Source organism: Mauremys mutica, chromosome 4 (genome assembly GCF_020497125.1).
Source record: "Mauremys mutica isolate MM-2020 ecotype Southern chromosome 4, ASM2049712v1, whole genome shotgun sequence".
In the NCBI taxonomy this organism is placed as follows: Eukaryota; Metazoa; Chordata; order Testudines; family Geoemydidae; genus Mauremys; species Mauremys mutica.
The window spans coordinates 136,527,774-136,547,683 of NC_059075.1; the positions used below are offsets into that span (position 1 = coordinate 136,527,774).

At 48.6% G+C, this 19,910-nt stretch overlaps 1 protein-coding gene across 2 annotated transcripts in view; it reads left to right on the forward strand.

The window, feature by feature from the left end:
* LOC123369672 (proline and arginine rich end leucine rich repeat protein) overlaps window positions 1-19,910 on the forward strand; it is a 51,140-nt gene that overhangs the window by 21,060 nt on the left and 10,170 nt on the right. Inside the window, exon 1 of one of the 2 annotated variants that reach the window (XM_045015535.1) lies at window positions 9,252-9,417. The exons of the other annotated variant lie outside the window; for it this stretch is intronic. The gene's annotated coding sequence lies outside the window, so the exon portion shown is untranslated. Of the gene's footprint in view, window positions 1-9,251; window positions 9,418-19,910 lie in introns of those variants that run through there. 2 annotated transcript variants of the gene reach the window in all.

Below are 19,910 nucleotides of genomic sequence, written 5' to 3' on the forward strand. Positions count from 1 at the left end.
TCTCTAGGGAAGGGCTATCTCTCTATCGATCTATCTATCTATCCCCATCCACATCTCTCATCTCTTTCTCTCTCTGATTGCCCTGGTATCTGTGCACCTTCCATAGCATTCACTCTACTACCCGCACGTCTTGGCTGCAAAGTCAGAGCCCTGGAGTGGGTGTGCTGAGGATAGGACTGGCTGGCGTACCCAAATGGGATGGGAGGTCAGACAGGGTACATAAGAACTGGGTCAGACCAAAGGTCCAGTTAGTCCAGTATCCTGTCTTCTGACAGTGGACAGTGCCAGGTGCCCCAGAGGGAATGAACAGAACAGGTAATCACCAAGTGATCCATCCCCTGTCACCCATTCCCAGCTTCTGGCAAACAGAGGCTAGGGACACCATCCCTGCCCATCCTGGCTAATAGCCATTGATGGACCTGTCCTCCATGAACTTATCTAGTTCTTTTTGGAACCCTGTTATAGTCTTGTCCTTCACAACATCCTCTGGCAAGGAGTTCCACAGGTTGGCGGTGTGTTGTGTGAAAAAATACTTCCTTTTGTTTGTTTTAAATCTACTGCCTATTGATTTCATTTGGTGACCCCTAGTTCTTGTGTTATGAGAAGGAGTAAATAACACTTCCTTATTCACTTTCTCCATACCAGTCATGATTTTATAGACCTCAATCATATCCCCCTTTAGTCATCTCTTTTCCAAGCTGAAAAGTCCCAGTCTTATTAATCTGTCCTCATACGAAAGCCGTTCCATACCCCTAATCATTTTTGTTGAAAGCCGAGTGTCTCCTCTGTAGGTGATGGTTGGGGGCAGGATAGGCAGAAGGAGGGTGGGCAGGAAGGAAGGGAGATGATGGGGGAGACAAGACAGGGATGGGTGGGAATGGACCAAAGGAAGCACTAGGAGAGAGGGAGGAGCAGGAACAGATGGAAAGGAGTCAGGACGTCTGGATCTCTGAATGTAGCACTCACTCCTCCTTTCCCCCAGTCACAGGCACTAACCCAGCTGAAACTGACATGCCTAAAATATCTGACAGCACAGGCAGTCTAAACACGGAGCCTGAACCCTCTCTTCCATCCAGGGCTGAGTGCAACCAGGAGCTCCTGATTCCACCCCTGCTTGCTCTGGGACAGGCCAGTCCCGCACAGCAAAGGAGTGACCTGGCAATGCCAAAGAGGCTGGTACTGGCCGGCGCTGATCACCTCAAGAGAGGGGTGGTCCTGGCAGCAGGAGTCCCTCTCTGCCTGGGTAATCTCCTAAATATTCAGGCCACCGGTGTATCACTAATGCTTGGCATTTCACTGGGCTCTGTGATATTACTCAGCGTGCCAAATAAATAACCGCGAGCTGATATATTCAGCAGAGTCCTTGGCCCCGGGAGGGTGCCCAGCCTGCCAAGATCTAATGAGCGGCTGCGCAGCCCCGCAGAAAAGGGGTTTGGACTTTTATAAAGGTTTCTGCTCCAGAGAAACAATTTGGATGATTTAATCCCCGAGAAATGTGAAGTCTAATGAATTTCATGTCCCCTCCCTGTACTTAAAGCGATCAGAAGAATAGTCAGAAGAAAGGAGCAGGGAGAGGAAGGAGGAATGGGGAGGAGGGGGTTGCACAGAGAGGGGATGGGGAGGGAATGCCAATCGGGGTCAGCAGCCGCCACAGCACAGAGCTAGTGGGATTCTCCCTCGTCACTCAAACCTCCCAGAAAGTCTCTGCAGTGCCATGAACTTCAGCTCACAAATAGCCCGTCTTTCGTTCCTTCGTTCTTTCTTCGTTCTTTCACAGTGTTTAATAACATAAAAGACATGTAAGAGAGAGAGGGAAGTTTGGTCACCACATGCTGGGAATTCAGATGCCCTGGGGGCTGGATGGGTGTCTGATCACTGAGATTTTCACCCCTTTCCAGTATCACCCCTTTCCATCTGGCTCCTTTTGGCAGTGATCAAAGCTCCTTGTGGCCGTTTGGTCTCTCGATGGAATGAGTTTGATGGGTCTCAGACCAGTTTCTAGGGGCTGGTTTTCATGTTGGGAAACTGCGCTAATAATTGTTGCGGATTTGGCCCCATCCCCAGGAGAGAGCACAAGGACTAGATTGGCTACAGAGTTTGAACTATTCCCTCCCCCCAAGAAGGGATCCCTCCCACTCAGAGATGTCTATTCTATGGATACATACAAGACTTCAGGGCTGGAATACAAGTGCTGTCAGTCCAGCACTAACAATTCACTCCAATTTTTTCCCTTTTAATGAAAAAAGTAGGTTAGTCTTGAGGTTAAGGCACTGGAGTGGGACTCAGGAGATCTGGGTTCAAATGTTGACCTTGCTACAGACTCCTTGTGTGAAGGTGGGCAACTTACTTGAACTCTTTGTGCCTCAGTTCCCCATCTGTAAAATGGGCTTCCAGTCCTTCCTTTGTCTGTCCAGACTGTGAGATCTTCTGGGCAGGGAGTGTCTCTCACCATGTTTATGGCAAACACTTAGCACAATAGGGTTAGGGTCTCAAGATGCTACCACAGTACTCATAATAATGAGCCTGCATCTTCCCACGTGGATTTTTCTTGGCTCGCTTCCTGTAAAACCTCTCTTTACAAAGTGATTGCAGGGCCAGATCCCCAGCTGGTGTAAACTGGTGTAGCACCATAGAGGCCCACGCAGCTTGCGCGGATTTACACTGGCTGTGGGTCTGGCCCCAGGCACTGCTGGCTCTTCATCTTTCTGTTACGTATCCCTCAATATCGGGGCCTGAGTGGAAGGCAATTTACAGCTCCTTCGGGAAACAGGCAGCATTACTTGTTTGTTAAATTCCTCCACCCCATCTGGTTTTCCTCTCCTGTTCTAGGACTGCCAAATATGAAAGCTCCAGCAGGTAATAACCCAACAGGAGGGGGAGAATGAGTGAGAGCTGTATACTGAGGTGGAGCTTTATAAGCCTTGAGTAACTAGCACAGAGTTTTCCATTGCTTAATTTCCCTGATGCTAGAGAAGGTGCATTTATTCCCCTTATTCTCATAGCCTGTTCTTTGCGGAATGTTTGTCCACGGATTTAATGACCAAACCATCCCAGAGAACATTTCAAAACATGTTTTTCTTTTTTTTTTTCTTTTATTACTTTAAGGACCTGGCTGGGGCAAGGAGAGCGAGTGGAATTCTCTTTCCAGTTCCTCCCCCCCGTCCCTGTCCTTTAAAGCACTGGTGAAATGGAGCATCCTGGTCCAAGCATAGACAACGAGCTTGCCAAGGCCTGATTGTCCAGAGTGAGGTGCATGATGATGGATGGAGTGGACTAGCCAAGTCTGGGAAGGTGGGACGAGTGTTTTGGGATGGGAATGGCTGTAGCAAACTAAGCTCTCTCCTCCTCCTCCTCCTCCTCTGTCATTCTCTCCTTGGCTGGGTCTTTTAAGACGATGGAATCCATTGCCAGGATAAACAAAGCAAAAGCAACACAAAAGTGTCCCTTCTCCAGGCCAATTCACTAAGCGGACAAAACGTCGTGTCTATGGAACGCGCAGGAGGCCTCCGAACGCCGAGGTGATTCTGCGAGGATTTTCCCGCGCGTTTGGACATTTTGGAGCCCACACCCCACCCAGAACTGAAGCGCACCCGTTACAAAGCCCCCCATGTTTTTAATGATGTCAGGAAAGAGTCTGGCTGGAAGAAGAGAGAAGATTCTGCTAATAGGGAGGTAGAGTAATGGGGTGCACAGGGTAAGTCATCTAAGCTCTCTAGGAAGTCTCCAATAAAGGTGTCATAGGTTTTACTTAGAGGAGACTGGCTGGGTATTATAATGTCATAGAACCATTGATTTTACAGCCAGAAGGGACTATTAGAATAATCTAGTGTGAGCTCCTGTATATCCCTAGCCATAGAGCTGTACCCAGCCATTCCTTCACCCAACCCGCCAAACCGCTTTAAAGATTTTTCCAGTCCTAAGGACACAGAGTTAAGCAGCAAGCACATGGACTGACAGTAGCAAAGGGATCTGAGCATGTGACTGAGGTGTCCAAAGCCTCTCTGCATTTTTTAGAAACCTCAGTCTCGAGGTTTCTTTGCTTTCTGATGCCCTCCAGTTCGAAAAATGTGGCCAGCGGAGGAGCTTGTGGTGTGGCATGGTGGCTTTGCAGATATTTTGGGATGCTCCTACATACCGTGATATTTGGACATGGGACATTCCTGGCCAACATCAGGAGAACCCCCATCGGTGGGTAACTCCATGTGAGCTGTGTAAAGCATTCTGGGAAGCAGCATGCAAATGAGCATGTCTAGGAAGCCCCTCCCTTCCCCACTCTGCTTCTAGAAGGCTGTGTGAAGTATCCAGGGGATTAACAGATGGAAGGAAATAAATCATGCTGCATTTCTGTGCTATGAATTATTACAGTGGAATCCTTTTATTATGAAGCAACATATTTTTTCCACTGTTCATCTTCCCTCCCAAACAGAGAGCTGCGCGTTGCCAAGCTTTGCACTTTGATTTTGTGCACAGGATCCTTGCAGAACATGCTATAAATGGGGATCACTTCACCCACCATGGAAATGCAGCCACCTCTGGGCCCAAATGAGGCAGCTGTTTAGCAGGTACAACAGTTTGGGGCTAGGAGGAGAAAAAGAATTGTGCTCCCAGCTGGGAAGTGGAGGGGGAATTTCGGGAGCCAGAATGGAATTCTCCAGTTTGGAGTTCAGCTAACTCCCCTACTGATGCAGCAGAACAGCGCCTCAGTGATGGGTTCACTGACCCAGAGGGGAACCGGTAACTCCTGAACTACCAGCAACGCTTCCTGCGCAGCCCAGGAGTCTCACAGGCCATGACTACGCTGCAGGGTCGCTCCGACCCACCCAGCCCAGACAGACTTGCACTAGGGCCCACAAAATAGCAGTTTGGATGTCGCAGCTCAGGTGCTCAAGCCCACCAGACCCCTAGGTCTGAGCTCACGCGCCTCGCCCAGGTCTCTGCTGGAGTCACACCCTCCACACCACAGCTGTTTTTAGCCTGCTAGTCTGAGCCCCGCCAGTGCATCTCTCTCTGTCTGGACTGGGAGGCCTCGCTCCCAGCTGCAGTGTAGACATGCTCAGGGATCGCCCTGTCGCATCACTGAGTGAGCCAGGACCATCGTAACAATGTTGTGCTTTCAGCCTGCATCGTTCTGCATGGCGCTTGGCTCTTTTCGCATTCACTAGAAGCAACATCCCCTGTGCATTGTAGATTAGAGAGTTGAATGACAGGGCTATGTGACTCGAGCTGCCTGATTTATACTGAAATAGACGTGTGTGTGTGCGCACGTATTCTGTGTGGCTACCGGAGGCAGGACTCCTCTCTAGGCCAAAGCATGATTGCCAAGGCACGACCACTGGACTGGCACAGGGGACGGTTCAGATTTGAGAACATCTGGTTCACGGTGCGTAGAGGTGACATAACCCACCAAGTGGAGCTTCAAGGAAAGGGGAAGGTGGAATGAGGGCACCAAATTGAGCCTTCACTGGGAGCTAGAGTAAAGTGGCCTGGGCTAAGGTAGGCTATGAGCTGGCCTGAGCGGGGCTAGGCTAACGAGGGTTGGGTCAGCTGGGCTAGAATGAATTGAAGGGGGCTGGCTGAGCTAAGCTAAAGGATCCGATAACTATAGACCAGAATGGGGTGGAGTGGGATGGGCTGCGCTAAGGATAAGACTGGGAGTGACTGGTGGACTGGCTAGGACTAACTAATGTAAGGGTCTCCCATGTGGCTCCTAATGAGGAAGTGGCCTGTCCTGGAACCCATTAGAAAGGGGCTCAAAGAGGGGATGTGTTGCTGCTTGGAATTAGCGCTGGGATGAACAGCAGAGTCGGCAGCCCCCAAATTACATCCAGCTGCAGTGCACTGACAGACCCCCAGGGATGCCCGCCATCTGCACTGAGGATGTGCTACAGAGCTCATTCGGGTTGCCGAAGGGAGGTGGGAGAGCTAGAGTTGTGCACGGCATGTGAGTGCAATAGAAAGAGAGAAAGCTGCTGTTACAACAGGGAGCTGGACTCTCTCCCCAGCACCACCAGCCAGCCTATGTTCTCCAGCTCAGGTTATTGAGGAGCTGTTTACATTGTAAAGAAGGCAATTTGCTCTGCAAACTTTATTGAACGAAGGACAGATGCTGATTCCCCCCCACACACACACCTTGCTGACTTTTCATCTTTTCGTTCCACCCCCTCTCCCACCCCTGCCCCTTTATCTTTTTTTCCATCCAACTCTTAAGGATGAAATGAGTCGCATGAAAAACACAATGACGGAAAAGCAATGGCAACCACTGGGAATCTTTGCAGCAAGCCTCTGAGTTGAGGATCCTCAAAGAACCACCCTCCCTTCCACTGACTCATACGCGCGGATTCACAACAGCTGATTTCCTTCATGCCTTTCACCTTGGCAAGAGCGATCACCTCGTCCCTCCATAACGAAAGGCACACGTACTATCCAGACTGAGTCTCTGGTCAAGAGCAAAATTTGTGCCTGTAAGATTGTCAAAGCAATCAGGTCAGCTGTTTTCAAGTGATGAGGTTAGTAGTATTTTAAATGAGAGAATGTTAGGACACTGGACTCATGAGACCTGGGTTCTATTCCCCGCTCTGGCTCTGGCCTTGGGCAAGTCACTTCTCCTCTCTGTGCTTCAGTTTCCCCACCCACCCTTTACCTCTTGTCTGTTTAGACTGTCAGTGCTTCAGGGCAGGGACTGTTTCTTACTATATGTTAGCTCAGCGCCCAGCACAATGTGGCCCTGATCTTGGATGGGGTCCATAGGGGCTCCTGGAGTACTTCCAAACAATAGTATTGCATTAGATTGTCCTATTTTGCTTCCAAACAGAAGTGACCTTCAATGAGGAATTTAGCAAGGGATTCAGCCTGGCTGCTTTTTGGAGCTTTTACATTTTTGAAGTGCTCAATATAAAGCTCCATGGCATAAAATAATATTTTCTTTCCCTATTGTTTTTGTCTTTGTCCATCTGGCAATGTCCACCCTGATCCTCTTTCAAAATGGTGAGAAAAAACCAACATGAGGAGAGGCTGAGGGAACTGGGCTTATTTAGTTTGCAGAAGTGAAGAGTGAGGGGGGATTTGATAGCAGCCTTCAACTACCTGAAAGGGGGTTCCAAAGAGGATGGAGCTCAGCTGTTCTCAGCGGTTGCAGATGACAGAACAAGGAGCAATGGTCTCAAGTTACAGTTGGATACCTCAAGTTACAGGTCTAGGTTGGATATTAGGAAACACTATTTCACTAGGAGGGTGGTGAAGCACTGGAATGAGTTACCTAGGGAGGTGGTGGACTCTCCTTCCTTAGAGGTTTTTAAGGCCCGGCTTGATAAAGCCCTGGCTGGGATGATTTAGTTGGTGTTGGTCCTCTTTGAGCAGGGGGTTGGACTAGATGACCTCCTGAGGTCCCTTCCAACCCTGATAGTCTATGATTCTATGATTCATGATGATATAACCTTGGCAAGCTGTGACTCAAACTAGTAAATACATGCAAGAATAAACGTTATTATGTGGATCCCTAAATGATGTGGATGAATGGCCCGATGGGCCTGACTTTAAAAACCTCTAAGGAAGGAGATTCTACCACCTCCCTAGGTAACCCATTCCAGTGCTTCACCACCCTCCTAGTGAAAAAGGTTTCCCTAATATCCAACCTAAACCTCCCCCACTGCAACTTGAGACCATTGCTCCTTGTTCTGACACCTGGTGCCACTGAGAACAGTCTAGATCCATCCTCTTTGGAACCCCCTTTCAGGTAGTTGAAAGCAGCTATCAAATCCCCCCTCATTCTTCTCTTCTGCAGACTAAACAATCCCAGTTCCCTCAGCCTCTCCTCATAAGTCATGTGCTCCAGCCCCCTAATCATTTTCATTGCCCTCTGCTGGACTCTTTACAATTTTTCCACATCCTTCTTGTAGTGTGGGGCCCAAAACCGGACACTCCAGATGAGGCCTCACCGATGCCGAATAGAGGGGAATGATCACGTCCCTCGATCTGCTGGCAATGCCCCTACTTATACAGCTCAAAATGCCATTAGCCTTCTTGGCAACAAGGGCACACTGCTGACTCATAGCATGGTTAGGTTCCACTCCCTATCAGCCAGCTCCCTCTTGGGACTGCCATGCTCTGTTGATTAGGACCCCTTTCTTGGGAACACTTAGTTCTTTCCATCTCTAGCTCTCCAAGCACCCTAGGAAGGAGCGGCAGCATCATTAGCCCCATTGTGCAGATGGAGAAGGTGAGGTGCAGAGAGGCAAAGGGGCTGGCGAGAGACGGGAATAGAGACAAGGTCTCCTGACTCTCAGTCCAGTGCCCTCCTGCTACAGCCTACTGGCCCCCTTCTTTCTGCACTGCTTCCTCCTGTAGGATTGAACTGAGCTATGGGCTGGGTCCCCCGGGGAGGCTGTAACAATCTGAGGGCTGGATCCCCATGGCAGGGGCTATATCAGTTTATGGGCTGGGTCCCCATGGGGGGCTGTCTGGTCTATACTAGTGTTTGGTTCCCCGATGGGACTGTTGCAGTCTATCAATTACATGCCCTTCAGAACTGTCCCCTGCACTGGGGACCGGGTCCACGTGGGGGGGCCGTCTGATCTATGGGCTGGGACCCCCGGGGTGGCTGTCACCGTCTATGGACAGGGTCCCCTCCAGGGTAATGGTGGCGGAAGGTTAAGTTGCTATGTGCAAACTCTGCCTGCTGCCGTTGCCTTTACAGATAAAAAGCACTATAAGTCCCTCCTTTCCCCTTGGTTCTTTTTATTAAATACCAAGAGGATTTAAGCTAAATAATAACAATTGGGGAGGCAGTACAATCTGGAGGACTTTTCCCTGCTGTGTGTGAGCCGGCACCGAGACCCCAGCAATTGCTTGGCTGCCTTTGGCAGGGCACAGAGAGAAAACTGAAGGGCCCCGATTCAGGAGAGCATCCTCATAACCCTTGATTATGTGCTTGGCTCCCACTGAACGCAGTGCATGTGCTGTAAGTTAAACATGTGCTTAGTTTAAGTGCTTTCCTGACTGCGGGCCATGGTGAGAGATGAGGTCTTTCTAAAAAAAACCAAAACATCTATTTGGTAATTAGCTTTGTTTAAAAACACAGTTCTCAACTGCCTCCGCAGCAGAAGGAAATGTTATTAAACGCGAGTCCGTCGGTAGGCAGGACGTGTGTGCGGATTAAATCCTGAGGAGCTTGGCTGCCAGATAAAGACGTTATTGTTGTCATTTTTCCCTCCTTCCCACTCCTCCTTCCCTTGCTCCCACCCACCCTCTGCGAGAGAATCTTGGAGGAACAGAACCAGGAAAAAAACACACACAGAGCTTAGAGGGAGACTCACTCGTGTCAGAGCTGAACTGCAGTGAGGAAGAGGAGGAGGAGGGGCGGAGAGAAACGTTCCTGGGAATTAATAACAGAGAGGCAGGAGGAGGGGCAGGTGCACACAGGTAAGCTCTGGACAGATGTTCTACTGGAGAGTGTTGTCACCTGGACTGATTGTTACAACTGAGTCAGCCACCTCCTTTATCAGTGGGCTAATATTACCATTCACTTTCCAACTTCTGTGAAACTTAAAAGAAAAGAAAACGTTTCTTTTCTTTTCTAGTTCAGCTGTTGTTTCTTTCTTTCTTTCTTTCTTTCTTTCTTTCTTTCTTTCTTTCTTTTTCTCCAAAAGTAAAACTTGTTGGGGAGAGGAGGCAAGAGGATATCTTTAGGTCTGCAAAGCAAAAAGACAAATCCATGTGTGAGATCGTTGCAAATGCTGTAGACTTGTTTCCATGGAAGCATAACTCGGGAACCCCTTCCTCCCTCCTTCCCCCCGACCACTACCTTTCACACACCCACTCTTTCTCGCGCTCTCTGACACACACACACATGTGCATGTCTGGTTTCTCAGCTATAAATGCAAAAACCAAGGTGCCTATTTAAATGAAAGCTGCACACCTTAATACAAGCACAGAACAGGAGTTGCCCTGCGTCAGAAAAGAAGTGTAGAAGGGATATAGGGAGGAGTGGAGGCTGAGAGCGGGCAAGATTTCCTCTGCTACAAAGTCTTGACTTTTACTGGGTGGCAGTTAACCAAAACTTTTGTATTTTTATTCTCAGCAGACACTGGCATTTGTTAATTCCTCTTCCTCTGTGTTAAACATAAATTTGCTGTTTCAGATCAGATCTCAGAAGTGCTTAGTAGCAGTTTCCTGGGGAGGGGGTGGAGGGTGAGGAGACACACTCCACAAGTCGCTGCAATCTCAAGTTGTGGGTGGAGAGGGGCGTGTGTGTTAACCCCCCTTTCCAAATGGATAGATGGAAAAAGAGCACACACTGTTTTGTTTTTCTGGGAAGAGGTGAATCAAATTCTTTTCTGAGAGGGGTGTGGGGGGCTCCACTGCGTTCCAGTTTCCTTCAGTCAGCTGGGGTTTTTTACTTGAATTTCAGAAGCTAGATCCGTGACTCCAACACGCAGAGGGCAGAACCCAGGCTGCGTTCATATCTGGATCATTCCAAGGGAAAGGAACCCAGGCTGCCCTACCCAGATTGTCCCAATGATATAAAATCGAGACAGTTCTACTCCAGGGCAGCCAGAGAGGCTTAACCCATTCCTCACTGCGTAGATTTGCCACTGCACCTGGACAATATGGAGACATGAGGACCAAGGTTCTTAGTCCCTGTTCTGGCAGAGGTGATGAGAGAATGAAGTGTAAAGATTGTAACCCTAACTGAATCCCTAGGAAAAAGATTCTGTGTATAGTGATGAGCAGAGACTTATGTTGTGCAGAAACCTCCTCCCTCTGTGGACTGAGAACTCTGTGGCCCAGGGAAAGGGAGTGTGTGTGTTTGTGTGGTGCGGAGGGGGGAAGATTCAGCCTTGTTGTGACTCAGTGTAGGGATGGTAGCCCGAGAGAGAGAAGCAGTTTTCTTCAGCCTGATCTACGTCAAAAAATGAGATTAGCCACGTCGCTTGGGGCTGTGAACAATTTTGCATCCTGTAGTTAGCTCGACCTAATCCCCACTGTAGCGGTGAATTTGCTACATCAATGGAAAAAAAACTTTCTGCGGCTGCAGGAAGCGGCTACATTACAGCAGCATTGTAGCTGTGCCACTGTAGCCCTTGTAGGGTAGATGTGTCCTAAGGAACCTGAGGTCCCAGCCCACCCTTATCAGATGTTTGGCTTCTGCTCCCTGCTCTGCAATGCAGACAAGCCACCCAAGATGGCTCTAGAGGCATTGTTTTCATCTCCTCTGTCAATCACAGACACTCCATATCCCAACCAGCCTGGGATCATTGTGTCCTAGCCACACAACTGCACTAAAGCTGCTTTCCCAGCCCTGACCCAAGAGTGTACGGTTCATGCAGTGTGTTGTCCATGCTGTACTTCCCACTGGAGCAATTGTGTCAGGAGAGAGATCTAAGTGCAGTGGGGAAGATTTTCTCCTCCTTGGGGAGAGCCTGGAACAGAGATCGGGAGAGGAGAATCTAGAGGAGCAGATAAGGCAGGTATCAGATGGCAAATTCTCATGCCTTAGAGAGAAAAAGCAGAGGATCTGAATTACAGTGTGGAACAAAGAGGGACGCTCAGGAGTTAACACTGTATTTGCTTTGGAAACACCGGTTCCATGATCTCCTCGTGTCTGCTCTGCCAGTTACACTATGTGTGCAGCACAGAGGATCCAGCCATTTAGCCTGCTGGACAGAGAGGTTCTGGTGTGGGGCCAGGGGCGACCAAGGGACAGAGTGAAAGGAAAGGGTGTGGGGTGAGCCTGGCCCACTGGGAGCACAGATTCCAAAGGGGGCTTCCTTCGCACTCAACATGTGCTGCTTAGCAGTGGTGGCAGAAGGATGGGAAGATACTGGGGTTGCTGAAGACAGCAGGGTGGGGGAGATGGCACCCACTGTAAACTCTGCACCTAAATGGGGAAAGATGAGGGAGAAATTTATGTGGCATCTAAGTGGGGATCTGTGTCCCCGAACACCTATTTGCACGGACAGAAATATATGGTCTGTGCTTGCTGTTTACACGGCCGCTTTTCAAATCTGGGGGCTATGGTTTGTTTGCAGAAGGAGACACAGGCAGAGAGGGATGGATCAAAGAGCAACACTGGTGCTGCTGAAGAGCGCAAGCAAGGATTTTCTGTTACAATAACCCAGAAATTATCCAGCCAGCTGATCCTAGCTAGTTTCCACCCAGGACACACCCCATCCATATGCATGAGTATAAAACCTTCCCTGCGAAAAAAGCTGCTGTGGTTGAGTCCCCAGGATTGGATTAGCCAGTGGTATGATGGCTCCAGCCCAGCACAGATACTCTGCTGTTTAAATTCTCACTCCAAAACCTATGAGGAGAATTGGTCCTTAGCATCGGGTCTCTGTTTTTAAAGATACTTTGAGGAAATCTGAGTCAGACCACTTGCCACACTCCCCTTCATCCCATCACTGCTTTAAAGGCATGCCGGATGCATGTTTAATATAAACTCAATTCTGCCATTTCAGCTCTCCAGCCCAGATGAATAAAGGAAACCCCTGTTTTGTGTATATTAGGGTTATCAAAACAGCTGACTGGGAGGCCTGTTTGGTCAACCCAACCGATGACTCTGATTAGCTGCCATAACTGATAGAAAAAAGGGATGGCCAATGAGAGCGCTTGCTGTTCTTATTTTGGGCCACCCTCTCTGTTTTAAAGAGACAAGCACGTGCTCTGTCCTAGTCTGTTAATCACAAATGCTAAATAGTTGTAGGTTGGGGAGGGAGGTGGTCATCAGGCATCAGGCGCACAAGAAGGGGTAGGAAGTTGGGATCTCAACAAAGCAGCAATGAATGGAGGGAGAAGCAGTAAAGGGAAACTTTCTCACTGAAACAAATAGAAAATGATCCCTGGCACCATTTATTGTAACAAGCTGGTTGTGCACATCACTGCCCCCTACTGGACAGAATCAGAACTGCTCGTTTGTGTATCATAGACCTTATTCCGCATGGAGCAAATGCTTCATCTCATTTGACTGGGGACTGTGTTTCGGGCCATCTTTCCCCACTGTTGCATTGAAGGTCTAAATGGCCATGGAATGCAGCTCAATGGCAATTTGAACTACTTTATTTAATTAATTTAACTCCTTTCCCATAGGCAGTTGGCAAGTTTCTGGAATATACTTGTTATTCAACCAATGCACTGTTGAATATTTTTTATAGGGATTGATGATAAATATTCAGAAAGCGAGGTGTTTTGCCTACTTGTGATTGGTCAGAAAGGTCACCTGCTATTGTTACTGCTCCCTGACTGGAGCAACTTGCATGCCAGTCGTTGGGAGTGCAAATCTAGTATTTGGTTTTTGTGAAAACTGGTGCATGTGACTTGAAATTCCTTCCTTGCTAACTTTTAAGCCAGTAAATGCAATCACATGAATGTGGATGGAAAGCCAACACACAAGGGTGGCCAAAGACAATTGACTTAAACATCCAAACATATTAGAGGCAACTAGAAAGTTCAAAGTGGCCTCAAATTTGTTGAAACATCTCAAATTTCTGTCACATGCCTTCCTTTTGGAAGGTATTTTTAAGACCTGACTGGAGTATTCATTCCATATAACATTTATTGTGCATGTAGCTCCTTCTTGTGCCTGCGAAGTGTTTGCAGATTGACCCAGTTTTCTATGAAGGTGTTTAATTTTTTGGAATAGTTTATGTGAACAAATTTAATCTAGTGGGTTGTTTAACTGTTAAGCTCTTCATGGTGTGGGCTTGGTCACCTGAGACACCAGGTAGCAGCTCAGATAGCAGGGTGTTGGTCATCCGAAATACATACAGTAGATAGATGCACAGTAGTTACCCTCAATAAACAGTGGAGTGGATTACAGTAGGTTGATAGTATTGGTTCTGCTTGCTGACATTTTTATTCAGCTGTGACATAGAGCAAATAATGACGATGCTGCTTTCTGGGCTGAATTTCTGGGCCAATAACTGTTTGTTTATATAGAAATGTGGATTCCTAAAAAATTTCAGAAATAAACCGACACTCCCTCACACAGAGCAACAGACATGACCCTTTGATAAGAGCAGAGCAAACACACTGAGTTTGTTCACAGAAATATTTGGAAACTTCTTTCCATGTTATTCAGCCAGTTCTGGTATGTTCACTTGAGTGACAACCCTGTCCCCCACCTCATGCCTGCCTCTCTCTCTGCTGGGTTCTGCCCTGGGATCATTAACTCTTGCATAACATCACAATCAATTGCCATGGAATGATGTCAACTGTTAAGCATGACAATTGGAGAGAGGCCTGAACCAAAATCCCAGCTCTGAAGAGACACAATGAGGAAGTACGCATCCCAGCATCCTCCCTCCATAATGGGCTAAACCAAAATCCCAAATCCAACCCTCCTTCCCACCCCACTCCACCCACCTACAGCCTTTGTGGTTTTTTAAATCCAGATCGGAATTTTGGAATGGAGTCCCGGGAAACAGCTTCAGACCACGGCAATGGGGTTGAAAAAATGAGTGTGTGTACTGTGGGGGCCAGGGGAAACCAGAGGTAGTCGGATGTAGACAATATCCCTGTGATGAATTTGTCAGTTCTCTGTGGCATTCAGTGTTTTCTCCTCTCCCCCACCCCTACTCAGACTATGGTGAACCTAATACCCAGCAGCTTCTCGAAACCCCCGAGCTGCCAGAAGGTTGATTGAAAGCAGCAGGGCCGCAAGGGTTCTGCGGTTAAAGAGAGACAGATGGAAGCAAAGAGAAACAATCAGGAAAAAGAGGGGGTGGGGAAAGCCCAGAATCTCTTTATGGAGAGAGTCAATTATTTAGAAGCCCAGGAATGCATCCAGTCAGCTGGGCAGAGGTATTTCAAAGGGAGCCAAGTTGTCCATGGGTCCAATGTGCCAGGAGCCCTTGGTGGAGGTTGCCGGCACGGGGGTTGTTCTCCACGGTTCTTGCTGCGACTTCTCTAAGGCTCAGCCTGGGCCAGGATGCAGTGCCAGTCTTGCCAGTCACGGGAGCTGTCTCTGGTGGAGTCACGCGGAGGTGAAGAAGCTAACAGGCTGCCTGGGAAGCAATTTCCTTGCTGGAGAAAAGGGGCAGAAGGGCTTGTTTACCAGTGGGATTTTCCATTTCTCAACAAGTGCTGACAGACCTTTCCACTTCGCAGCCACGTGAGCCCTCGCTGCTGGCTTGTTAGCCTAATGCTGTTGACATTTCCCTGCTGCAGCCCGAAGGGGAACGTGACGGGCCTGTCTCAGCCCCTGTCTGCGTGGTTGGCATGTAGCCGGCACCATCCCGCACTGGGCTCATTGTGAAAGGCAAATGAAGTCTCTGTGCATACATCCCCCAGCGCCCAGACGCTGACCTTTGTCTTTACAAGGCTCCCCTGAAGTCCTGCCCAGGGCTGCGTGGCAGTGGTGCTGTGGCTGGGGTTAACAAGTGAGGTGGGATCCCGACGCGGGCGGGGAGCGCCGCACATTTGAACGCACGATATAAAGCGCTGAGCAGGATGGGGCGCACACATCTTGCTTTTTTCGTTCTTTACACAAGGGGTTCTGCCTTCAGCCCTCTCTAAAGCCCTCCTCTTCTTCCTCTGGTCGCATGCCAGACAATCGGCAGTAGCTTGGCCAAGTTGCTGCCTCATCTGACTTACAGACAGCTGGGCTGCGAGGGGGCAGGTAAGCAGGAGTGGCACAATGGATCTCCTTTCCATTCCCGCTCTGGTCACCACTCCACCCAGCTGCACATCCTCCAGCCCTACCAGCTGACTGAGGCTCAGGAAGGCTGTGCTGCTTGGTTTCATGCACATGATCTTCCCTAGGTGCTGCTACCTCCTTCCTTTGCAGTTGGCAGCCTGGGAGAGAATTTGATCGGTTTGTCCTAGCTTCTCTTTCTATCCCATCCTGGGATTCTCCCTCTGAAGCGGATGATACTGGCTGCTCATTGCTACGGAGATAGATGGACCCCTGGTCTGATCTACGTTGTCTCTGTCTACATTGTCAATTAGGTCTCTGTGCAAAACCATTATTCATAGGTTGATACTTGTCAGCCATAATCATTGGGCCTCTTCAGCCCTTCTATACATCACCTTAACGATAGCACCCTGGGCTAATGCTAGCTGTAAAAGATGGGACATGGTGGAGAAAGACAGTGTGGTCTGATGGACTGACTGCAAGAGTGGGGAGTAGGGACTCCTGGGGCCTCTTCTTGGCTCTGCCAGTGACCCTCTGTGTGACCTTTGGCCAAGTCACTTGACCTTGCTATGTTGCAGTGGCTTCCTCTGTAAAATGGGGATATACTGATATGTGCCCACCTGCTTAGAGGTGGGGAGCAGGTCTGCGAGAATTGTACAGGTGGGATTTTTAAAGGGCATTGGCCTAATTCAGCTCCCATTGAAGTCAGTGGAGCAGAGCTGAGCCAACGCTGAGCGCTTTTGAAAATCGCACGCTTAATGTTTGTAAAGAGCTATGCAAATAGAAAATGTTATATAAGTGCTAAGTATAGTGTTATTATTGACACTGTTCCTTTCCTACCGAGGTGCTTACATGGCCCCATCATATAATATCGGAGGAGTTCCCAAACATTAGTGAATTCAGGCTCCCAGCCTCCTTGTAAAATATGATGGCTTATAACCCCCATTGTATAATGGGGATACACAGAGATCAAGGGACTTGCCCATGGTCACACAAGAATCTCTGTTAGAGGTAGAAACTGAAGTCCTAATAATAATACCTGGCTCTCCTACAGCCCTTTTCATCAGTAGATTATCAAAACTCTTCAGTGAAGAGGTCGGTGTCATCATCCCTATTCTACCAATGGGGAAACTGAGGCACGGAGCAGGGAAGTGACTTGCCTAAGAGTCACCAGGTAAACCAGTGGCAGAGCCAGGAATAGAACCCAGGTCTCCTGAGTCCCAGTCTAGTGCTCCAGCCACTTCTAAAAGCTTGGACAAGCACCTGTCAGGGATGGTCTAGAGATTTTCTCGGTCCTGCCACAGCACAGGGGACTGGACTTGATGATTTCTCAAGATTTTTTCCAGCCCTACATGTCTATGATCCTATGAAATCACACTGCTGTCTCTCAGAGCTCCTCCATTCTATTCCAGTATGGAAACACAAGACCATCCGTCCTGACCATCCCACCAGCAGCTTCTGGTCTGCTGCTATCATCATTTAGCCTATTTGCGACTGATTCATTGACTTCTGGCACAGCCACAAAGCTAAACATGATGCATCGAGGTGCTATTTCCGCTGAGCGCATTCTGAAGATGCAGTCTGTCTCTTTGGTGACACTTATAATGTTCCGTCACGGTTCACTGACGGAAGTGTAGCCTCATAAGTGAATTATCACATGACCATGTGCCTTTATGATTCATATAATCTATGGTGCAGGATTCGGTACTGTCACTTGGTGGCACTGCAGTTAAAATATCTTTAAAAACTGAAGTGAAATTATTGTTCAAAGCTGTCATGGATTTTTTGTGGTAGGAGGGCCAGGGAAGCCAAGAAAATATCCCTCTATCTGTCATTCACATCCTAGCCACTGGGTATACTTTTCCCTTCCTCTCTGTTCTTCTGTATGCTACATTATCCTTTGCCAAATAGATTACACCGTGCTGCTTGCTGCTTTGAGACCTCTACCTAGCTTCCTCCTCTCTAGATATTTCATACATGAAATGACTGCAAACCCATCTCAACACAGCAGTTCATAGTCAACCCTGTAAACTAGAAGTTGGTTTTTGATGGGCCTCGTGGCATAGAACATCCTTTATCAGACGTAGATCTAATGATCAAAGCCACAGATGATCCTGCTAGGAGTGATGAGCCGCGTGCTTCAGGGAACAAGCCAAGCATTAAACCGCCTGGGTTTGAGGATAAACTTTCTAGACTGTTCTCAGTGGTGGCAGATGACAGAACAAGGAGAAATGGTCTCAAGTTGCAGTGGGGGAGGTTTAGGTTGGATATTAGGAAATATTATTTCACTAGGAGAGTGGTGAAGCACTGGAATGGGTTACCTAGGGAGGTGATGGAATCTCCTTCCTTAGAGGTTTTTAAGGTCAGGCTTGACAAAGCCCTGGCTGGGATAATTTAGTTGGGAATTGGCCCTGGTTTGAGCAGGGGGTTGGACTAGATGACCTCCTGAGGTCCCTTCCAACCCTGATATCCTATGATTCTATGATTCTATGATTTCCCTTTGGGTGGGTTATTCATAATTGTGCATTGGGAGGGTTACACACTTTCCAAAGATACAGCTGATGATGGCCACTATTGGAGACAGGAAACCAGACTGGAAGGGACATCCAGCATGGCAGTTCCTATCTTTGTATATTCCTTTGCCTGCTAAGCATGTGAGCGGATCGACCCCCCTGCCTTCACGGCTCTCCAGCCACAATTCAGCAACGCACTTAGGCCCAGATTTGTAAAGGTGTTTTGGCATTGATGTGTCAGTGTCACAACACCTAACTGACTGAAGAACCTAAATCTTATTTGCAAAAGGGATTTAGGCACTGAGGCCCATTGATGGGCTGTCCTGAGCACAGCTGCCTCTGAATACCTTTAAAAATCTGAGCCATCCACACTTGCTTGTTTTGAATCCCAGTGACTCTGATGGCAATGCTTTGCCCAAATGGCGCCTCAGTGGACTTTCTCTTCTCTGCTGGCTCTTTATAAGAGCAAAGCAGAGTGAAACAATGGTTAACACTGACCCAGCTCAATCAAAATACTCTCTGGAGCAAAGTGATTTGCTGGAGGAGAATGGGGGGAAGAATAATCTGCAAACAGACAGAGGAGAAAATCACTCCTGGAATATAAAATGGCTGGTGTGAATGGTATATCTGCACTGCAGTCAGCGCAGGTGCTGCTTTGAATTACCAGCTGAGACTCTGGCCCCATATATTTTGTGGGTCACCTTCAGACCTACCAGTCCAGCCAGCGCTACCATAACACATCTCTGCTACAAAAGACCTCAGCACTGAACCTAGCAGCACCTTTTCTTAATCTCCAGGTGCCCTGCTGTGTAAAATCATATTGGAGCTGAATGCAAATGTCTCTGTCATTCGGGTCCATCTCTGTGCATCCTGTTTGACCGACACAGGACTGGGTCCCGTTCTCCTGGAGCTTCTGTTCCAAATGAAACCGCATTTGTGACCCACTGGCATGGATGAGAATAGTGCTCTGAAGCCATATTTCCTCCCCTCCCCCCTATGTTCACAAAAGTGAACCCAGAGCGTGAAGTGAACTGTGCCTTCCCCCTTCAGTGTCTCCTGTCACATTACTGCTTCCAGGAGTAAACCCCAGGGAAATACATCAAAGCAAAAAGCCGTTGTGTGAAATGGGCCCCTAGTGAGCGGAACAGATTAATGAGCTACAGAGCCAACTGCACAAAGCGTGATTCCCATCACTCATTGCTCCACAGGTTCTGCACACAAACATGAGGGGCCTGATCCAGGGAGTAACAGCCTTCTCGTCCATAGATCTAGGGGGGAGCTGCAGGCCCCGGGCATCTTGCAGGAGGGGCTGTAGCCTGAAAACCTGCTGCTGTACAAAGCAATGAAAAGCCACTCGGCGGGTTAACTTTCAGAGGCATTGTCCTCATGAGAGTTCGTGACAGTGTGCAGCAATTTAGGCCAAGCGGGGTGATGGATGGTGACGTGTGAGCCGCAGGGCAGGGGGCTCGCTGCTTGGGACCAGTTCAGGTAAACACCCCCCAATTTCACACGCTTGTCTTCGCCGAACCTTTTGGGTCTGTAATACGGGGCTGGGTAATCCAGGGGCATCTCACCGGAACAGACTGCTGTACTGCCCAGGGAAATCTGTTCAAGCCCATCTCATCTTATGTTTTATATATATTGTGTGTGTGCATCTCTGCATTAGTTCCCCACCCTTTCTTTTCACCTCCTCCTCACCCCACTCCCTCCACCACACACACACACATTGTGTGTTAATCCCTACACACATACCCTCCAATACATGT